Raw genomic sequence first — 11,408 nt, forward strand, 5'->3', positions numbered from 1 at the left:
ACAATTAATGGAATCTTAAGATTTCTTCTCGGTTGATGATAGTAAATAATATTTCACACTTGTGGACTGAATCTTAATGTAATAGGACAACATTTCTAATTTTAAGAGATTTTCTACTATATTAATACTCATATCACCTTGACCAGAAATGGGATAATGCCTTTAAAATCTACAATTAATGGAATCTTAAGATTTCTTCTTGGTTGATGATAGTAAATAATATTTCACACTTGTGAACAGAATCTTAATGTAATGGGTCAATAATACTAATTTTAAGAGATTTTTGACTATATTATGACTCATATCACCTTGACCAGAAATGGGATAATGCCTTTAAAATCTACAATTAATGGAATCTTAAGATTTCTTCTTGGTTGATAATAGTAAATAATATTTCACACTTGTGAACAGAATCTTAATGTAATGGGTCAATAATACTAATTTTAAGAGATGTTTGACTATATTATGACTCATATCACCTTGACCAGAAGTGGGATAATGCCTTTAAAATCTACAATTCATGGAATCTTAAGAATTCTCCTCGGTTGATGATAGTAAATAATATTTCACACTTGTGGACAGAATCTTAATGTAATGGGTCAGTGTTTCTAATTTTAAGAGATTTTTGACTATTTTATGACTCATATCACCTTGACCAGAAGTGGGATAATGCCTTTAAAATCTACAATTAATGGAATCTTAAGATTTCTTGTTGGTTGATGATAGTAAATAACATTTCAAACCTATGAACAAAGGTCTAAATGTAATGGGTCATTATTTCTAATTCTAAGAGATTTTTGACTATATTATGACTCATATCACTTGACAGAAATGGGATAATGCCTTTAAAATCTACAATTAATGGAATCTAAAGATTTCTTCTCGGTTGATGATAGTAAATAATATTTCACACTTGTGGACTGAATCTTAATGTAATAGGACAACATTTCTAATTTTAAGAGATTTTCTACTATATTAATACTCATATCACCTTGACCAGAAATGGGATAAAACCTACAAACTCGACAAATAATAGAATCTTAAGATTTTCTTTTGGCTGATGATAGTAAATCATATTTCAAACATGTGAGCAGAATTTGAGTGCTTTGGGTCAATATTTCTTATTTTAAGAGATTTTTGACTATATCCTTACTTATCTTGCCTTGACCAAAAATGGGATAACACCTTTAAACTCTACAATTAAGGTAATCTTTAAGATTTTCTTTTGGCTACTGATGGTAAATCACATTTCTAACTTGTGAGCAGAATCTGAATGCTATTGACCAATATTTTTAATTTTAAAAGATTTTTTGCTATTTTATTACTCATATCCCCTAGACCAGAAATGAGATAACACCTATAAAATCTTCAGTTAACGGAATCTGAGGATTTCTTCATGACTACTGATAGTAAATAACATTTGAAACTTGTGAGCAGAATCTGAATGCAATGGGTCAATATTTCTAATTCTAAGAGATTTTCTACCATATTATTATTCATATAACCTTGACCAGAAATGGGATAACGCCTTTAAAATCTACAATTAATGAAATCTTAAGATTTTCTTTTGGCTACTGATGGTAAATCACATTTCTAACTTGTGAGCAGAATCTGAATGCTATTGACCAATATTTTTAATTTTAAAAGATTTTTTGCTATTTTATTACTCATATCCCCTAGACCAGAAATGAGATAACACCTATAAAATCTTCAGTTAACGGAATCTGAGGATTTCTTCATGACTACTGATAGTAAATAACATTTGAAACTTGTGAGCAGAATCTGAATGCAATGGGTCAATATTTCTAATTCTAAGAGATTTTCTACCATATTATTATTCATATAACCTTGACCAGAAATGGGATAACGCCTTTAAAATCTACAATTAATGAAATCTTAAGATTTTCTCTTGGCTGCTGATAGCAAAGCACATTTCTAGCTTGTGAGCAGAATCTGAATGCAATGGGTCAATATTTCTAATTTTTAAGTGAGTTGGGTTTAACACCGCTTTTAACATTATTCCAGTTATATCACGGTGTGTCAGCTTAATGTGGGAGGAAAGCCCGAACGAAGTGATGGTGCTGACAAACCTAGAAGCATTATTGGGGTGAACTGGGATTTGAACCAACCATCATAGGTTGCTGGCGGATCAAAGGGACGCAACTCTGCACAGTGAATCACGGCGCCTTAGACGACACGGCCACCTGTGCCCCCTCTAATTTTAAGAGATTTTTTACTATATCATCACTCATCTGCCCTTGACCAGAAATGGGATAACACCTTTAAAATCTACAATTAAGGAAATCTTAAGATTTCTTCTTGGCTGATGATAGTAAATAACATTTCAAACCTGTGAGTAAAGCCTCAACACTTTGAGTCAAGATTTCTAATTTTAAGAGATTTTTTTACTATATTATTATTATTCATATAACCTTGACCAGAAATGGGATAACACCTTTAAAATCTACAATTAATGAAATCTTAAGATTTCTTCTTGGCTGATGATAGTAAATAACATTTCAAACCTGTGAGGAGAATCTGAATGCTATGGGTCAATATTGCTAATGTTATAAGAGATTGTTGACTATATTATTACTCACATCCCCTCAACCAGAAGTGGCATAAATGTTATGCTTTCCAGAATGAAAGGAATCTTGAGAGTTTTGTTTTCTGAACATTGTCATTCACATTTACAACCTTTGAGAAACATGTACTTTGACAATAAGCTGTGCATATGAAACTACATAGTTTAAAAAAAAGCTTCGTCCCCTTCACACCTGTAATAGGCTAACTGATCATCATGGAGGGACTGACTGCACAATGCATGACATTGTGCTAGGTCTGTACCTGCCTTGATAGAAACCACAGAAAAAAGGTAAAAAGTAAAGGTATAATGACTTACCTACACATTCTGGTCTTTCAAAGAAATATTATCTTAGAAACTTCAGCCACTTGGCCTTCAACAGCAAGGACCAGACGACCATTTTGATCAAGTTGTAAAGGGAGGATAACTCTTACTGCTGCTTTGTCTTGCAAATTTTAATGTCAATGGTTACAGAGCATGAGATAACAAGTTCAGTTCTCTATTAGTAATGGATTTATTAAATATATGTTATCTGTCTTAAGTTGGTAATTTTGAAACCTTTCTAAATATTTCAATCATATTAAATAATATCATTTAGATTCCATATCGTCTCCCCAGAAATATGAGGACATTTTGCTGGCAAAACGGTTATGAAAGCTTCAACGTTTTTATGTCAATAACCTACCAGGAATGGTTCAATGAGTTTCCCAGTTATTTTAATACTGACGAGGAAGGAGATTTTGTCATACCGGGTATTACATATGTATTTTTTCCTTTAAATCAATGAGAAAAAGAATAGGGTGGTGGGTGAATCAAAGGAACATTAAAGAAATCTTTTTTTAACAAGAGAAATCTTTTTCAACAATTTCTACTCTAATATTTCTATATGTAATTAGTTTCTTTTATTTTTTAAGTTAGACTTCTAAGATGAAGCACAAACTTTCTCACATCCTGCATCTGCTATGCCTGGAAGCAGTTACATGTACCTCCACCATTAATATAAGAAAATAGTTGCTTTTATCATCATGTACACAATAATCAAATGGAGTGATTTTTAATAATTGTTACCACTAAAATCTAACATGCTAATGATAGTAATATTTACAAAAAATGACTTTGGGACTTGAGAATACAAACAAAAATACACACATCAGTTGCCAGAGGGCTGTGAGGTGTTGTTGCTTAGAAATCCCTTGAACAGTACAAATTTAACTGTACCCCTTTCAACTCTGACATGTTGAGTATTCATTGTTTGATGTTTAATGACACACTTAGTTATATTCAAAATAATTAATATTATTATATTGATGTACATACCCTCCCACATATATTTTGTGAACATTATGGCCTATTGTACAATGTCATGAGTATTTATTCCTAGACATTTACCTGCTGTTTTACTGTGTATGAGAAGAAATATGTCCAACTCTCATAACTCTTGCAAAATTGCATAACACAAACATCCTAGGAACTTAAATTATTACGCTTGTATCCCCACCAATGAGTGGCATAACAACTTTAAAATACATAAATTAGAGAATAATTTTATTTTCATTTGGCTTTTGCTATTTTGTAGGAAACACTGTGTTCAGAAGTGGCCAAGATATCTACTTAACAGAAAATTTACTCTGTTATTAAACATGTCACCACCTCACAAAGGTTATGATATGATAGACAATTAAATAATACATTTGGGACTGATATCATGGTTAGAAATTAAACATGGCAATGGGCAGTAATTACAGATAATAAGCAACACGACCATTTTTATAGGAATTGCATTTTGTCATGAGCAATATGCATAAAAAGAAGAAATTGTATTCCGCTTTAGTTCCGCATTACCACTTTTATACGCTGCTATATTTAGCTGCAAATGTCGGGCATCGAGTCAGTAGCATTGCCATTGGCGCACTTTGCAGAACGGAGTAAAAATACAAAACACAAGAAGTGCAGATGATTTTGCTCTTTTTAAATGTTTGTCAATTAAACACATAGTTGCATGCCACAGATATAATTCTCTACGGTGTTTATCCCAGTTCTGGTCGTATCCCAGTTCTGGTCGCTACATCCGTCTTACCGCTTATATCTGTTAGTTCTACATTTATATTTATACATTTATTATAAATTTGCACACCAAACTTCTGAACTTGCATTACCTGCATCATGTATATGTGATAGGGTTAAGTTAAGGAGGTATTTGAGGTTACCACTAACTTGTATATGTGGGTAGAATGCCATTCTGAAACAATCGTCAATATCAAGCTTGGATACTTCTTAGCATGTTTCAAAGCTTACATTGGTCTGCATCTACAGCATTCTGAAGTATGTAAAATATAATACATCCGATACAAACCCTCTATCGTTATCTATCGTTCTGAGTGATGTATAGTTTATATCCGATATACATACTCCCCCGCGTCTTTCATTTATAATGATGTATATAACATGTCTGATATACAACACCCCGCGTTTCATTCTGAGTAATGTATATTTTATGTCCGATGTACCTGTGTACTTCCCCGTAACTTTGTAAAGAAGAATTATAAAACACTTTCATCTTGTGTAATTTTCGCCTCAATCTTCTGGCAAACCATATACAATTAACCCATCGAACTAATTAAAAGAAGTGGAAAGAGCTTGTCTAAATACAGAGGCAAGTGAAATAATTGTTTTGAAATTATATAAATATGATTTCTCACATCTACTCATGTGTGAATTACAAGGATTCCATTCAGCACAGTTACATTAAATAAATTAATGAGGATACATGTTTTGCATTTCTATTCAGATCGTGGGATTGGAGGAGACCGCACGTTAAATTGGCCCACAAACAACAGAATACGGAAAATTGTTTACAGTTACAAACAAAACAAAATCTAAATGGAATGCATAATGTGTCGGGGCTCTTTTATTTAACGGCCACAATCCGAAATATTTCATAAACCCCTCGAGTTACCGCTTTTACTTTTGTAATATGGCCGATTCCATTACATTCTATACACTATTGTGACCACAATGTGATGTAGAAACACATCCTTGATTTCAATTATTGATCTAATTATAACATAATTTGTTAAAAGAAATATCGCACAGACAATGTGACATTTGTGCATAAATGTGAATTGCCGCACAGAAAGGCGTGTGAATATTTGTCAAGTACAAAATAACAAAATAATAATAATAACTACAGATGTTTCCAATTTATAGTGAAGAATTTAATGTGCGTTATTTATTTGGAATGGGACATGGAAATATACAAAAGATCATATTCAGTACGGTCCCCCAAAAAATATAAACTAAATCATACTCCGCATATATATCGCCATGTGTTTTAGAGCTAACCGAAAGCATTACCGCAGTAAATGGGGTTTTGCGAAATTGTGGACTGTTTATCCCAGTTCTGGTCGTATCCCAGTTCTGGTCGCTACATACGTCGTCTTCCACATCCTCCAGATAACGTCCGTGACTTGGCACATGATTTGAGGAGGATATGGCAGGCCATTCCCCAGGCCTTCCATGCCCATTTGGTGGACTCCATGCGTCGCCGATGCACTGCTGTGATTCACGCACAGGGTGGTCATACCCGTTATTGACTTTGTGACTTGTCGTTTGACCCCCTCAGAGACCATATACCATATTTCTCCGTGCACAGTTTCTTTATGTGGCTAGTATATATACATATGATGTATTTATATCTATGTATTATGTCTAAATTTAATAGTACAAGAAGTAGTAGTATTGTAAAAAGATTAATAATTTAGACGCGAGACTATAATATAAAATGATTATGTCAGCAGATGCAACTACTACTATCCTAATGTATTATTTTGGTATAATATATATATATATATAATGTATAGCATATTGGGTAATAAATGTATTGCAGATAAGCTGTTTAGATATAGGGGCCTAATAAAGAAAGAAAAAGGGAATAAGAGCCTAACCTAAGTTTATAATAGCTTGGGCAGGAGTCGTGGTGGCGAGGTAGGAAGGCGATTGATAGCAGGGAAAGTGATTGTGGTGACCTTGACATTTGCAGTTGGCTGGATTATTGGTGTTCATTTTTAGTGGTATGGATAAGAGAGATTTTCCATGCGTACCTCGTAGAAGACTGTCCCAATCCTAAATGGGAAAAAGTTTGTTTACATTCTGAGATTTTGAAGCAGGGTTTATTTGGGATGGTCTAAAGTTTGTAAGTGAGTTTGGGATTAAGAATGAAATTTATAATTGTATATTGCTGGTGTTAAGAGTTTTAACTAGGCGGAGGGCTGTTAGTATGGCTAGTAGTACAGCAGTATTACTATTAGTATAATTTTTACAATGATAATTAGTGGTTATTGGATGGGCGTGGTGTACATGGATACCTCGTCCTGTGTTGTTGTAGGGTGTCTGAGTATATCTGTGTGTGAGATGACCAGTTTGTGTGAAAGTGATTAAGTATTATTGTTGTTGTTTTTCTATAGGGGAGATGTTGGGTTGTGCATGTAGTTAACTGTGTAGTGTGGGATCTATTTCAAGGCTGGTTGATCATGTATGTAGTGTTGGGATAGGCGTGTGTGCTTTATATTATTGAGGTTATGGGTCTGTAGTAGTTTGTATAGGTGGGTAAGGTAGGGGGCTTTTTCTGGGTGGGGTTTAAATTTTTGGATTGTGGAAGTTTTAAAATTGTCATTTTGTTGTGAGTTTTCTGTATATTGGGTTGTGTTGGGTCCAAGCCCAGTAATTTAAACTAGTTTGTTGTCTGCTGTGTGTGATTGAAAGTGTGCCTGTCATAAGTAAGAGTGTGTTATGTGCAGTACCAGTCCTGGTACCTGGCTATTCTGAGGGCTTAAGATTGAACAGATTGTAACTTATTGTTAGTTTTGATGGAAATGCCACTTAAGACCGGGGTGGCATAATCTATTTTTGATTGTATTTGTGTTTTATATATACTAAGAAGTGTTTGTCTGTCTGATCCCCAGTCGGTGCCTCTGATGACCTTCATTAGGTTTAAATCTTTTTCACAAGAGTCAATTGTGACTCCTAGAAATTTTGCTTCTTTTTGGAATATGATTTCTTCATTTTTTAGGTGTAGTTGGGGTGTATAATTTATCATGTAGTGTTTTTTGAATAGCATGCCAAAAGTGTTTTTTGTTTTGATTTGGAAGCCCCACTTAGTAGACCACTTTTGAGTACAATTTACTGCAGACTGTATTTTGGTTTCAATTAGGTTTAATGAAGATGAGGAGGTCCAAAATGAAATATTGTCTGCAAATTTTGCTGTTGATAAATGATTGTTTTTAATGGAATTTGGAAAAATGTCGTCTCATGAAGTTAGATAATTTCGTCGACAATATACTACCTTGTGGGGGGTCATTTTGTAATGGGTGGGTATCTGATAATGTTTCATGGGATTTAACTGTGACAATTGATTTATTGAGAGCCTTTTTCGTAATTTTCTAGTTTTTTTCAATTTCAGAGCTCCACCAGGGGAACTGGGGCATGGGTGGGGTTTGTGGTACTTGTTGGGATGCATTTTATGGCTATTTCATATAATTTATTAGTTAGATTAGATTTGTGTCGAATGTGTCTATGTGTCATGGATTTGGTCTGTGTCTGTTTGATTGCGTAGTTTTTTAAATAGTTGCCAGTTTGCTTTTTTAAAATTGAATTTTATTTGCTGGGGGATGTCCGAGGGGAGTTCAGTTGGTGGGGGTTTCCAGTTTATATCTAGCCTGTCAATGATTAGGCATCTTCATGCTGTATTTAGTGAGGTTTGATCAGGAAAAGTAATTTTAAAGCCTCGGCCACAAATGTTTACATATACTGAACCACAAAAGACACTGTAAACATACTTTGAGACATATTAAAAAGATGATACTTGGCAAAACTGATCATCAATGTTGAAATTAAAGTGTCAAATGTTCTTAAAGTGAAACACAACACAAGTCAGTATCCCGTGTGTTTCGCCATGTGCATAGATGACTGCCATGCAACATGGATACATGGAATGGATGAGGCGGTTGATGAAGGCCACTTCAGCCCACACTCTGAGGAACGCCTGACGCAGTCGTCAGCCTTGGTCGGACGTCATTCACCCGTCTTTGAATCTTGTCCCAATGGGATTTAAATCGGGACTAAGGACAGGCCACTGCATGGTTCTGATGCCATTCTGCTGGAGGAAGTCTCTTGTTACTCTCACGGGCGTTATCATACTGAAACTCGTGGTTGTGGTGACGTGACAAATGGGGTATGGCGTGTGGTCTCAAGACTTGATCAATGTACCGAGCTGCTGTGACACCATTGTGGACCGATGTTCTGGAAGATCACAGGGCTGACCCTCTGTGAAGACCAATTACCCCCACGCCATGATCCTCAGACCACCCCACAAGCCTCTGAACAACACAAGCATCCGAACAATGTTCCCCACGGCATCGCAAGACTCTCTCTCTTCCATCTGCTGTTGAGTTACAGTAATGGCTCTCGTCTGAGAAGAGGACTCTTCTCCACTGCTGATGGCGACAATGCTGGTGCTGTGTTGCCACTCAAGAACGGCCCCGGTGATGACGTGGTCCTTACGTGGGCTTACGTGGGCTTGAAATGCATTGGTAACTTGCCGGGCGGTTTGTCCAGCTTGCAATAGTCCAAGGGCTTGGTGTTGCTGATTTCTTGTCAATCTTGGCCTGTGGTAGCAAATCAATAACGAATGAATGTTATCCGATCTGGGTGGAACCCATGTTCATTTCAATTTGCACGGAACTCACGTAGATCGGGTTACCATGGCGATACATTTGGGCGATTGGTTTTATTGTCATCTGCTTTGTTATTTTATCATCAAATTTCATTTTTCCGGACAAAGAAATGTTAAATTTTAGAAACTTTGACAAAAATTACCCAGATATTTAATGGACGTGGATAGTATTGGGGAGGTCATATTTACCCCTGCTGAAAACGCTTAATCCATAAAAGAAAGTGAGGGCGGTAAAAAAAAATGAGTCGTTTTGAAAGCCAGGAAGGGTGGGTGTCCGTTGGTGCTGTAATGAAAATGGCGGCTGGTTGCTTTGGACGCTTGTGCTGTGAGCCGGCCGTGGTAGCTGGGGCGTCAAGGCTGGAGGCGGGGGGTCGGACTGTAGAGGAGACTTATGTGGTGTTTGAGTTGGATTGGCTTGAAGTCTTGAGATTTGATGGTAGGTATGATGATGTTGATGATGATGAGCGCACACAGAGTGAAATGACGTCCGAAGACCTTGATGGATGGAAATAGAATTAGTGCAAAGAGTACTATATACATAGCATGATGTTTACAAAGCACAAGGTTGGATGACTGTACACATATAACAACATAATGACAAAGCCAATGATTTTGTTTGTTTGTTGTTTAACACCGCACACAGCAATATTCAATCTATATGATGGAGGTCTGTAAATTATCGAGTCTTAACCAGACAATCCAGTGATTGACGTCATGCACATGGGTCCACGCAATTGGGATACAATGACATGCATCGATCAAACCAAGTCAGCAAGCCTGACCACCCGATCCTGTTAGTCGCCTCTTACAAGCGGAGTCGTCTTTTACAGCAAGCGTGGGTTGCTGAAGACATATTCTACCCCGAATATCTTCACGGGTCACACAGGCAATGACATAGACTTAGTATTAATGTACAAAGATGACAATATAATGATGAAGCTGATGGGATAGGTTTAAGATAGAATTATTATGACGAGGCCAATGAGATGAACTGAGGGGATTAATTAGAACACTGAAGTTGTAGTGTTGACAAGGATCTGGCTATTGTGATAAATAGTACTCTATGCGCCTACACAGCATTCACGGAGCTCTGAAATGTTGTATAAAGAATAAAGAAGTTGCAATCCATAAAAAGGTGTCCTGTATTCATGTTCTCCCAACTTCTAAATGCCTATCAAAGACTTCATAACCACTATCGCTCACTGGATACCAAGGTCACTTTGAAGGTCATGAATTTATGCAATGAACAGAAAATAGTTTTGTAGTTTTGAAGTATCGTCAGTAGGGCATTTAATTCATTCCCAATCACATTTGATAGCTCAAATTGAATGTTTGAATTGAATTGATACTTTACATACATGATCTTTTGGGTAGAGTTGTACTTTGAGAAGATTCTGGAAAACTTCGAATGAAGGTCAAGGTCGCCGCTATTGTAAAGACATGGAATTCATGAAAATACAAGACATTTTTTGTGAGGACTTTCTTCTTTACATGCCACGTGTCAAAGACATGTAACATTTCAAGGTTATTCACAATTTAAAGACCTGCAAACAGCATATTTCTACCTTTATTTACAGCATGCTTCAGTAACTTGACATTTGTAACACCACATTATGCTTTTAATTAAACAATGTCTGGCAGCTCATAAGGCTGAGGGTGAAGATGAAGATCATTAGTCTGGAGGAGGATAGTGAGAGGCATCACTGAAGACTTTGTTTTCAAGCTGTATTACATTGGACATGTTTTTTTAGATCTGGAAGTGATGTCACTAAAATTATAACTTTCATCTCCTACAACTTTATTAAGGTAGCTATAGGTTGAAACTTTCTGTTTTATTGTACTGCATTTGACAAAAAGTGCTTATGACTTGTGTTTATGGTAGCGTGAGGCATAGGACTCCAGTAGACAACATCAGGGACCTAGCAGGAATACAGACAAACACTGGAGAGCTGTCACCTGATGTGTCAAGTCAATTGTTAATGCTAATGGTGGAACGTGTTTGGGCATTCAGGAAAGGGATGGGGCTGCTTCCAGTTTGGTATGTAAAGCAAACACCTTCCTAGTTGTGATAATGATTTTGAGATTTAATTTCTC

Source organism: Haliotis cracherodii, unplaced genomic scaffold, assembly GCF_022045235.1.
Source record: "Haliotis cracherodii isolate W230 unplaced genomic scaffold, xgHalCrac1.p SCAF_1, whole genome shotgun sequence".
NCBI lineage: Eukaryota > Metazoa > Mollusca > Gastropoda > Lepetellida > Haliotidae > Haliotis > Haliotis cracherodii.